At 40.5% G+C, this 11,701-nt stretch overlaps 2 long non-coding RNA genes across 6 annotated transcripts; one reads left to right on the forward strand and one right to left on the reverse strand.

The window, feature by feature from the left end:
- Positions 1 to 3,253: 3,253 nt before the first annotated feature.
- LOC124198752 lies at positions 3,254 to 4,671 on the reverse strand. Of its 5 annotated transcripts, none has more exons than XR_006876704.1 (5): positions 4,507 to 4,671; positions 4,296 to 4,422; positions 4,008 to 4,224; positions 3,566 to 3,938; positions 3,254 to 3,498 (listed from the first exon to the last, which is right to left on the reverse strand). It is a non-coding gene; the product is annotated as an uncharacterized LOC124198752 (long non-coding RNA). The 5 variants fall into 5 exon arrangements; XR_006876705.1 differs by having other exon boundaries at positions 4,503 to 4,671; XR_006876707.1 differs by having other exon boundaries at positions 3,566 to 3,690; positions 3,832 to 3,938; positions 4,296 to 4,671.
- A 2,551-nt stretch (positions 4,672 to 7,222) lies between these two features.
- Positions 7,223 to 7,772, forward strand: LOC124198753. The gene is made up of 3 exons (XR_006876708.1): positions 7,223 to 7,383; positions 7,457 to 7,576; positions 7,662 to 7,772. It is a non-coding gene; the product is annotated as an uncharacterized LOC124198753 (long non-coding RNA).
- The last annotated feature ends 3,929 nt before the right edge of the window (positions 7,773 to 11,701 follow it).

Below are 11,701 nucleotides of genomic sequence, written 5' to 3' on the forward strand. Positions count from 1 at the left end.
CCTTGGTCCAGGGTCCCATCTAGAGTACATAAAAAAAAGTATGGTTAGACACTTAGAATTAAAAAATATACCTGAGATCCATTGGCGAAGGTCCTAGCGTGCGACGATCTTGAAGCGGCTCCGGTGGTGGTGGCGGCGATCCTCTCCGGTCTAAATAAAATCCAAAAACATTAATAAAAGAAGTTTAAGGCATTAAGAATCAAATTAGATTTACCTTCGACCCGTGGGCCAGGGTCCTATCTTGAAGCGACGATCTTGTAGTGGCGGCGGCGATCCTCCTTGGTCCTGGGTCCCATCTAGAGTACATAAAAAAAAGTATGGTTAGACACTTAGAATTAAAAAATATACCTGAGATCCATTGGCGAAGGTCCTAGCGTGCGACGATCTTGAAGCGGCTCCGGTGGTGGCGGCGGTGGTGGCGGCGATCCTCTCCAGTCTAAATAAAATCCAAAAACATTAATAAAAGAAGTTTAAGGCATTTAAAATCAAATTAGATTTACCTTCGACCCGTGGGCCAGGGTCCTATCTTGAAGCGACGATCTTGTAGTGGCGGCGGCGATCCTCCTTGGTCCAGGGTCCCATCTAGAGTACATAAAAAAAAGTATGGTTAGACACTTAGAATTAAAAAATATACCTGAGATCCATTGGCGAAGGTCCTAGCGTGCGACGATCTTGAAGCGGCTCCGGTGGTGGTGGCGGCGATCCTCTCCGGTCTAAATAAAATCCAAAAACATTAATAAAAGAAGTTTAAGGCATTTAAAATCAAATTTGATTTACCTTCGACCCGTGGGCCAGGGTCCTATCTTGAAGCGACGATCTTGTAGTGGCGGCGGCGATCCTCCTTGGTCCTGGGTCCCATCTAGAGTACATAAAAAAAAGTATGGTTAGACACTTAGAATTAAAAAATATACCTGAGATCCATTGGCGAAGGTCCTAGCGTGCGACGATCTTGAAGCGGCTCCGGTGGTGGCGGCGGTGGTGGCGGCGATCCTCTCCAGTCTAAATAAAATCCAAAAACATTAATAAAAGAAGTTTAAGGCATTAAGAATCAAATTAGATTTACCTTCGACCCGTGGGCCAGGGTCCTATCTTGAAGCGACGATCTTGTAGTGGCGGCGGCGATCCTCCTTGGTCCTGGGTCCCATCTAGAGTACATAAAAAAAAGTATGGTTAGACACTTAGAATTAAAAAATATACCTGAGATCCATTGGCGAAGGTCCTAGCGTGCGACGATCTTGAAGCGGCTCCGGTGGTGGTGGCGGCGATCCTCTCCGGTCTAAATAAAATCCAAAAACATTAATAAAAGAAGTTTAAGGCATTAAGAATCAAATTAGATTTACCTTCGACCCGTGGGCCAGGGTCCTATCTTGAAGCGACGATCTTGTAGTGGCGGCGGCGATCCTCCTTGGTCCTGGGTCCCATCTAGAGTACATAAAAAAAAGTATGGTTAGACACTTAGAATTAAAAAATATACCTGAGATCCATTGGCGAAGGTCCTAGCGTGCGACGATCTTGAAGCGGCTCCGGTGGTGGCGGCGGTGGTGGCGGCGATCCTCTCCAGTCTAAATAAAATCCAAAAACATTAATAAAAGAAGTTTAAGGCATTAAGAATCAAATTAGATTTACCTTCGACCCGTGGGCCAGGGTCCTATCTTGAAGCGACGATCTTGTAGTGGCGGCGGCGATCCTCCTTGGTCCTGGGTCCCATCTAGAGTACATAAAAAAAAGTATGGTTAGACACTTAGAATTAAAAAATATACCTGAGATCCATTGGCGAAGGTCCTAGCGTGCGACGATCTTGAAGCGGCTCCGGTGGTGGCGGCGGTGGTGGCGGCGATCCTCTCCAGTCTAAATAAAATCCAAAAACATTAATAAAAGAAGTTTAAGGCATTAAGAATCAAATTAGATTTACCTTCGACCCGTGGGCCAGGGTCCTATCTTGAAGCGACGATCTTGTAGTGGCGGCGGCGATCCTCCTTGGTCCTGGGTCCCATCTAGAGTACATAAAAAAAAGTATGGTTAGACACTTAGAATTAAAAAATATACCTGAGATCCATTGGCGAAGGTCCTAGCGTGCGACGATCTTGAAGCGGCTCCGGTGGTGGCGGCGGTGGTGGCGGCGGCGTCGGTGGCGGCGGCGATCCTCTCCAGTCTAAATAAAATCCAAAAACATTAATAAAAGAAGTTTAAGGCATTAAGAATCAAATTAAATGTACCTTCGACCCGTGGGCCAGGGTCCTATCTTGTAGTGGCGGCGGCGATCCTCCCCGGTCCATGATCCTAATTACATCAACGACAAATGATGGATAAACTTTACAGTTTTTTTAAACCACAATCAATTAAGCAAAAATAGAAAATATACAGCTAACACATTCAATTTAGATTCACAATTTCCTGAAAAAAAGGGTTATTAGTTGACACGTTAGGGTTGGGGATTGCTAAAGACGAAATTTCTACACCACAAAGGCACCACAGTAAATTGGCAACTATTTCTATCGTGAACTTAAACCTTATCTTAGCTTAACCTACAATAGCCTTAGCTTAAATATCCTTAACTTATGCTTAACTTTAACCTTATCTAGATCGGCTTACTCTCATTAAGTAGCTACTGGTGTGGACAACAAAGAAGGTGAATCAATCTACGAACACTACAAGACTATTACAGTGCAGATGCAATTGTGCTGATATAGTGATGAAATAGTAAAACGAAATCTACGACCATCAACGACACAAAAAACCACAGAGAAACCACGACAAATTGTGTAGGCAATGCATAAAACGAAATTAATCCAAGTGCAAAGGCGTGAAGATGCAAAACTACAGCAGCAAACTAGAGACAAGTGCACACCGTGCGAATACGTGGACTACTGAGCATTTTTTGGCCTCTGTAATGCCCATCGGCACGCCGACTTCCCGCAGCAAAATCCCTGAGGTGTTTTTCAGTATTCGAGGTCAGATGAAAATGGAGCAATTGAAGGGAGGAGGAGGAGTAACCTTTATTGACCCAATTTGAACTCAACATCGTTTGGTAGCGAACAGCCTTGATACAGTTATTTTGTCTCTCCTCCCCTTTAATCCTTGTGAAGACGCTGGCTTGACAACATCATCTCACAATTTTGCGTAAGTAAACTCGTGTAAATAAGTGTAAGTGTTAATCTGAATGTTGTTTTATGCATGCCGAGGGGGAAAAATCTAATGCCAAAATCTAGACCTAATTACTTTATTTGGAGATAACGTAGATAATGTACCTGTATAATTTGTTATCACAAAAGATAAAGATCGTTTTATTAGCTTAACAATTTGCACAAATACAATTACCTAGAATAAAGTAACACGACATTTTCCAACAATATGATTTGTTTTTTCTTCGTTTGATGTTTTCCAGTGTGGCTAATTCAGCGTTATTCTTCCACCAACGTTGTGGCTGAAAAAGCCCTGTGAAAGATCTGGTTGACATGTAATCCTCGACAATTTTGACGTGTTTCTCCTAGTCCTTTCCTACGTGGATAAAAGTGAACATTTAATTAAAAAACAAGACTAATGTATTGTTAGTGTTACGTATTACTTTCGATATCTTCAACTCGCTTCATTGTTGTCGGCACGTTGCTGCCTCAAAACGTGGCGAGCTCAAATGATGGAATCGTAAGTCAATTGAAGATCCCACAATCGGCTCATCCGTCGGATATTCCGCTTATTGCGATATAATAGTTCATTCAAGATATTTAGCAAAACATGAAAGAATTGAAATTCTTTTGAATTTTCATACAAAGCATGAAAATTTTCATCTTCTTCTTGGTTTACCTCAACTGCCAACTACTAATTTTGACTCACCTTACCAACGTGATTATTGGTTACTTGCGCTGAATAAGTTTTTTTTACTTCGTAAAGACTTAGTCTCAAAGTGCTGCTGATCATCGTGCTGGATGTAGGAAGAGTGCCTTAAAAAAAAAATGTAAATTGGAATTTTGGTCTAACATATATTTCAAGTGTTTCATAAATAGGCTTACTAATTCCTTTTGATAGAAGAAAAGGTTTCAAGGTCTGTGTCAAAAGTTCCCTTATTTGCAAACTGTACTACCTACCAAAAAACGTTGAGAAAATCAGACCTTAAAAGGCATGAAACATGCCATGCCAAAATTGAAGCGAACAACACTATAAATCTTCCATCAAACTTCTGACATTGAATTTTTTTTCTTGTTTTGTTAGTATTATGTTGTGAAGTACCTGAAATATTTCAAATACAATTGATTTTTGAAAACAATTGAATAAAGGATTTTCGCAAACCAAATTATTACCCAAAGCAGCTTCAGAACAACTTCCGGTGCTTACGTTTAAGAGGGCTCTTGGCCTCTTGCTAATCTGTTAATCCCAAAATGGAGCCATTTCAACCCTTAATTGGCTTAATCTACAGACTGGAAACCACTGGAGACAGTCAAACAAACACGTGGTCAAAGCTTGGTTAATGAAAATTGTCCCAAGCACTAACGTCTCGTAATATGCACCTACACTTGGTTCCACGTATAGATGGCCAGCGAATAATAACCATTTATCACATGCAATACTTTTAACTGTATCTGGCTTAAGTTGAAAGAATATTTATAACCATGTCGCCGGAAAATAACAAGGCTTCGTAAAGAAAATACATCAGTAAACAACTAACATAGCACGTTACACGACACATGTGCTGCTGAGCTGGGATGGGCTGTTTGAACTAGGTAGTGTCAACTTCGTACACGAGGTGGCGCGCACAACTGCTGGCTAACAAGGGCGGGATCTTTTTGAAAATTGTTTACCAATTTACCAACACCACACAACAGTAAAAAGATAACGGCGAATTCTTGTTGAAATATTTCACAAAACGACCGACACACTCGAAAATAAATATCCGACAATTAAGTTCAAGTTGTATTCTTTTTTCTTTTACTTTTTCCATTCCATTTTCCAAACCTTGAGGGGGAGATTGGTTTTGCCAGCCTCATGTGTGGTGATTATGGTGGTGATTGCGTTGCTGCAGTTGTTCTTCTTGCAGTTGCTGTTGTTGTGGTAAATGATGGTTGTGATGTTCGTGTCCACACTTGTTGTGCTGATCTTGATTGTACTCGCCAGTTGAAACTCCTTTGAGTTTCGTTTCCTCCTCCTCAATCGCTCAACAGTAACTTTCAAGCCCATCGAAGATAAAACCTGATTTAACTCTTCTTCGCAGGGACGAATGGCTCACTCTAACTCTGAATGCTTCGATAGACAGTATCGTGTCGTCGATGATGACAGCTGTCGGGAGTGGGAAGTTGAGTAACAGGTAACGACTGAGCCGTGTCCAGCAACTCTTGCATCCGCTTCGGATCATTGGTAAGGATCATTGGTGGTAAGCCGAACAAGTAGGTCAATGATGTGCGATCCAACTGTTCCATTCCAAAGGCACCGGGATTAACACCGTGTTAATCCGGGAAACGATAAGGAAGTCATTTAAGAAATTAACCGGCGTAAAATGGTGCTTGAGACTTTGTAGTCAAATTATACTTAGTCTTTAATTTCTAGTCATTTTTGCCGAGAAAATGAAGGCCCAACAAGTTGCTCAAGACTGTTTCACCTGAAAATGTTGAGCTCATTATTCAACACAGACCCTTTCTAATTATAATACCAAATAAAGGCAACGGCCGTCCAGCCAATTCTCAGGTTCAACAGAACATTAGTGACTACGATTTTCCCACCATACTTCAAGGAACGCTCAGGGGGAAATTTACCATGTGGGTCACAAGTCACAACTACAATAGTCCTTGCATGCAATTTTTCGGATTCATATATTCACAAACTCGCTTAGTTCATTCTATTCTTGGCGATAAGAAAAATAACGTTCGTGTCTTTCATCTAAATTCACCGACACAGCATGACGTTGTGCAGAAATCGGTTTGGGAGCTCTCCTATTGTCTTTTATGGTAGGAAATGAATATCATTATTTTTTTAAATTACAAAATTTAGTCGCATAATAGTTTTGAGTTTTAGTATATTTTTTTCTTCTTTCAGCTGGAAGTGTTAAGTGCTCTCCGCTCTCCGCAATTAACTTTTTCCGAGTCTTTCTTTCTTTGAGTCTTTTTTCCTTATGAGTATTACCGATCTTTTTGATGGGGAATTCCCGGCTGGCTCTAGATCTCTATGGCCTAGAAGAGGAACAAGTAGTATACTGCCAGGCTATATTTATTGATATTTATGCAATGCGAAGCTTTCTCGCCCTAGTCCTTCTTGTGATTACGATCAACCCATTTTCGTTCTGTTCCGTCAATTATACCTTACTTTCCCTAGTTGCACTGATGGTCCATTCTGGTAATGTTTAAGAAACTCTCTAAAATCACAGTTCTATAATTGCATTGGTTTAATTACAATTTTTAGGGGCGATGAGGTGGCCTAGTCCAACAGATGTGAGAGCAACAGAGGAACTATTACATCTGCACAAATTAAATTCGTCAGAAAATTGCATCCGATGAGGAGATTCGAGGTTCCACTTGAATATACGGTCAAAACCTTATCGGTGTGAGATTCAGTTACGTTTACTGCACCTGATAAAAAAACACGTCAAACTGGGTCGTTATTATTAATGGCAAGAAGCCAAGGACGGCTGGTTCCAAGAAGTTGATTTATGAACTGCGGGGATTTCATCAGGTAAAACGTCAGCTCACATACAACTGAACGGTGCGATAAAAAGAAAATATTTGTTTTTAACGATTTGATTGAAATCCCACCCTGAAGGCATTGCATAACTGTGAACGTTATTGGCCATTACACGGAAATGGTTTGGGCTGAATACTACCCACGTTGGCTGTGCAGTTATTGGATACTAAAACGATTATGCAACGGTAATCCTTTCACGCTGGGATAACCTAACCAACAGTTAATTTGACATTTGCAATTACAGTGTCCTCATGGAAATAGCCTACTCCGAATAAATCAGTCTACAAGATGGATTGAACTGTAACGAAATTTAATACACGATAACTTTGACGCGATCAGCCGCGGTCGAATAAGTCGACGTCGAAATTGATTAACATCAACGCAACTGTAGATCGAAATTTACATATAGAAATCTGATGTTGGTTACTATAGCGGTTTCTGGGTTTGCCGATTTTTTCTTATAACTACTGTAGCTTGTTTGTTGTTGTTTCTTTTCACCATATTTTTTTCTCACCTCAGGGAATAGGAGAGTTTTTCGTTGTTGCGGAATTTATTATTATTTTTTTAATAGTGAAGCAATACCTCCAGGCGTTACCTTTTACAGACTTTGTGGTATAAAATAAGCACCAGGCATAATCTCTCCGTCATTTTGACTAAAACGAAAATCGCGAAATGTTGTCCCAGACTTTGTTGTTCGGAGCTCTTCTTTTGTCGTTTCTAGTAAGCCTCATATTTTACGAAGTAAAATTAATTAATTAACAAATTTTTAATCGTTCGTTGAACAATTCGAGAGGTTGCAGATCAGCTGGAAGTAGTACACGCCTTTTCGGAAGAAGGAAGAAAAGTTAACAATCGTTACATGATGGGACTTCGCGCCAATTTTCGCCGAAGGATTACATATCTCAACAACTTGGTATGCATAATTTTTAATCTAATAATAATTTTATAACAAATTGATTTTCACATAATTTTATATTTCTGCTTTGAACCATGTTTAGATTTCGGACAAAGAATTCCCTAAACAATCAACCAGAACCGCTGGCAAGTGGATTAGGTACAGTTTTCCAATCGTTTTGATTGGCTATCTTGATTACTTTGTTGGCGGAATACAACCTCCACAGCAGTATGAGAAGTAGATCCTCACTCCGTTATAATGTGTTGTTAATCAAATGTATTATACTGTTACTATTTGTATTGTGATTTAAAAGTACCTAACATGCCTGCCAAAATATGTCAACCATGAAACTGTTCATCAACATACAAATATAAATTTGAAAAAAAATGACCTCAATTTTTCATTTTTCTGTTCCATATGAGAACATGAGAAGTAACACAAATTCCTCTTTTTTTAAAAAATCGACGTCCTATTTACGCGCTGAATTACCCGAAGGGTTTCTAATCACGTTTTTTATTTGCTGGTATGGGTGGGTTTAGTACTCGATTGCCCACTAGATGGCTAATCAAGTACTCGATTGCCCACTAGATGGCTAATCAAGCCAGAATACAAAAAATAGTTTTAATGTTGGAGGATGCGTGTAAACGTAAAAAGCGCCACTTCTATTTTGGAATGATGAAAGTGTAAATATGTAAATAGAATAGAATGACCGCGTAGTGACATCAACTTTGACTTCGATTTTGAAACGAAACGAGTAAACGACCATTACAGTACACTTCAGCCCATTGTCTGGTCGTTTGGTGTACAGTCCATTCGATATTTTAGTGTCAAATAATTACGAGCAATTACATTTGTTTTGGAAAATGGGTCGTCAAAACAAAGTGGATATGGATCCAATTAAAAGATCTCCTATAGATAGGATGCGTGAGCAGAGAAGACTCTGAATAGGTAAATATAACAATGAGGGAATCTCTTCAGAAGTTTTCGACAAATATTTTTTTCTTAGCGTGCATACTTACGATTAAGTAGTATGTACATAAGCAATGGAATGGAATCTGGAATGGAATGGAATCTGGAATGGAATGGAATCTGGAATGGAATGGAATCTGGAATGGAATGGAATCTGGAATGGAATGGAATCTGGAATGGAATGGAATCTGGAATGGAATGGAATCTGGAATGGAATGGAATCTGGAATGGAATGGAATGGAATCTGGAATGGAATCTGGAATGGAATGGAATCTGGAATGGAATGGAATGGAATCTGGAATGGAATGGAATCTGGAATGGAATGGAATGGAATCTGGAATGGAATGGATTGGAATCTGGAATGGAATGGAATCTGGAATGGAATGGAATCTGGAATGGAATGGAATCTGTGATGGAATGGAATCTGGAATGGAATGGAATCTGGAATGGAATGGAATCTGGAATGGAATGGAATCTGGAATGGAATGGAATCTGGAATGGAATCTGGAATGGAATGGAATGGAATCTGGAATGGAATGGAATCTGGAATGGAATGGAATCTGGAATGGAATGGAATCTGGAATCTGGAATGGAATCTGGAATGGAATCTGGAATCTGGAATGGAATGGAATCTGGAATGGAATGGAATCTGGAATGGAATCTGGAATGGAATCTGGAATGGAATGGAATCTGGAATGGAATCTGGAATCTGGAATGGAATGGAATCTGGAATGGAATGGAATATGGAATCTGGAATCTGGAATGGAATGGAATCTGGAATGGAATCTGAAATGGAATGGAATCTGGAATGGAATGGAATCTTGAATGGAATGGAATGGAATCTTGAATGGAATGGAATCTGGAATGGAATGGAATCTGGAATGGAATGGAATCTGGAATGGAATGGAATCTGGAATGGAATGGAATCTGGAATGGAATCTGGAATGGAATGGAATCTGGAATGGAATGGAATCTGGAATGGAATGGAATCTGGAATGGAATGGAATCTGGAATGGAATGGAATCTGGAATGGAATGGAATCTGGAATGGAATGGAATCTGGAATGGAATGGAATCTGGAATGGAATGGAATCTGGAATGGAATGGAATCTGGAATGGAATGGAATCTGGAATGGAATCTGGAATGGAATGGAATCTGGAATGGAATCTGGAATGGAATGGAATCTGGAATGGAATCTGGAATGGAATCTGGAATGGAATGGAATCTGGAATGGAATGGAATCTGGAATGGAATCTGGAATGGAATCTGGAATGGAATGGAATCTGGAATCTGGAATGGAATGGAATCTGGAATGGAATGGAATCTGGAATGGAATGGAATCTGGAATGGAATGGAATCTGAAATGGAATGGAATCTGGAATGGAATGGAATCTGGAATGGAATGGAATCTGGAATGGAATGGAATCTGGAATGGAATCTGGAATGGAATCTGGAATGGAATGGAATCTGGAATGGAATGGAATCTGGAATGGAATCTGGAATGGAATCTGGAATGGAATGGAATCTGGAATCTGGAATGGAATGGAATCTGGAATGGAATGGAATCTGGAATGGAATGGAATCTGGAATGGAATGGAATCTGGAATGGAATGGAATCTGGAATGGAATGGAATCTGGAATGGAATGGAATCTGGAATGGAATGGAATCTGGAATGGAATGGAATCTGGAATGGAATGGAATCTGGCATGAAATGGAATGTGGAATGGAATGTGGAATGGAATGTGGAATGGAATGTGGAATGGAATGGAATGGAATGGAATGGAATGGAATGGAATCTGGAATGGAATGGAATCTGGAACGGAATGGAATCTGGAAAGGAATGGAATCTGGAATGGAATGGAATCTGGAATGGAATGGAATCTGGAAGGAATCTGGAATGGAATGGAATCTGGAATGGAATGGAATCTGGAAGGAATCTGAAATGGAATGGAATCTGGAATGGAATGGAATCTGGAATGGAATGGAATCTGGAATGGAATGGAATGTGGAATGGAATGGAATGTGGAATGGAATGGAATCTGGAATGGAATCTGGAATGGAATGGAATTTGGAATTGAATGGAATCTGGAATGGAATGGAATCTGGAATGGAATGGAATCTGGAAGGAATCTGGAATGGAATGGAATCTGGAATGGAATGGAATCTGGAATGGAATGGAATCTGGAATGGAATGGAATCTGGAATGGAATGGAATCTGGAATGGAATGGAATCTGGAATGGAATCTGGAATGGAATCTGGAATGGAATCTGGAATGGAATCTGGAAGGAATCTGGAATGGAATGGAATCTGGAATGGAATGGAATCTGGAATGGAATGGAATCTGGAATGGAATCTGGAATGGAATCTGGAATGGAATCTGGAATGGAATGGAATCTGGAAAGGAATGGAATCTGGAATGGAATGGAATCTGGCATGGAATGGAATGTGGAATGGAATGGAATGGAATGGAATGTGGAATGGAATGTGGAATGGAATGGAATGGAATGTGGAATGGAATGTTGAATGGAATGGAATGGAATGTGGAATGGAATCTGGAATGGAATGGAATCTGGAATGGAATGGAATCTGGAATGGAATGGAATCTGGAATGGAATGGAATCTGGAATGGAATGGAATCTGGAATGGAATGGAATCTGGAATGGAATGGAATCTGGAATGGAATGGAATCTGGAATGGAATGGAATCTGGAATGGAATGGAATCTGGAATGGAATGGAATCTGGAATGGAATGGAATCTGGAATGGAATGGAATCTGGAATGGAATGGAATCTGGAATGGAATGGAATCTGGAATGGAATGGAATGGAATCTGGAATGGAATGGAATCTGGAATGGAATGGAATCTGGAATGGAATGGAATCTGGAATGGAATGGAATCTGGGATGGAATGGAATCTGGAGTTTGAGGAGGAGGAGGTTGAGGAGGAGGAGAATTAGGAGGAGGAGGTTGAGGTGGAGGAGAATGAGGAGGAGGAGTTTGAGGAGGAGAAGAATGAGGAGGAGGAGATTGAGGAGGAGGAGGAGGAGGAGATTGAGGAGGAGGAGAATGAGGAGGAGGAGGTTGAGGAGGAGGAGAATGAGGAGGAGGAGGTTGAGGAGGAGGAGAATGAGGAGGAGGAGGTTGAGGAGGTTGAGGAGGAGGAGAATTAGGAG

Source organism: Daphnia pulex, chromosome 7, assembly GCF_021134715.1.
Source record: "Daphnia pulex isolate KAP4 chromosome 7, ASM2113471v1".
Classification (NCBI taxonomy): Eukaryota; Metazoa; Arthropoda; class Branchiopoda; order Diplostraca; family Daphniidae; genus Daphnia; species Daphnia pulex.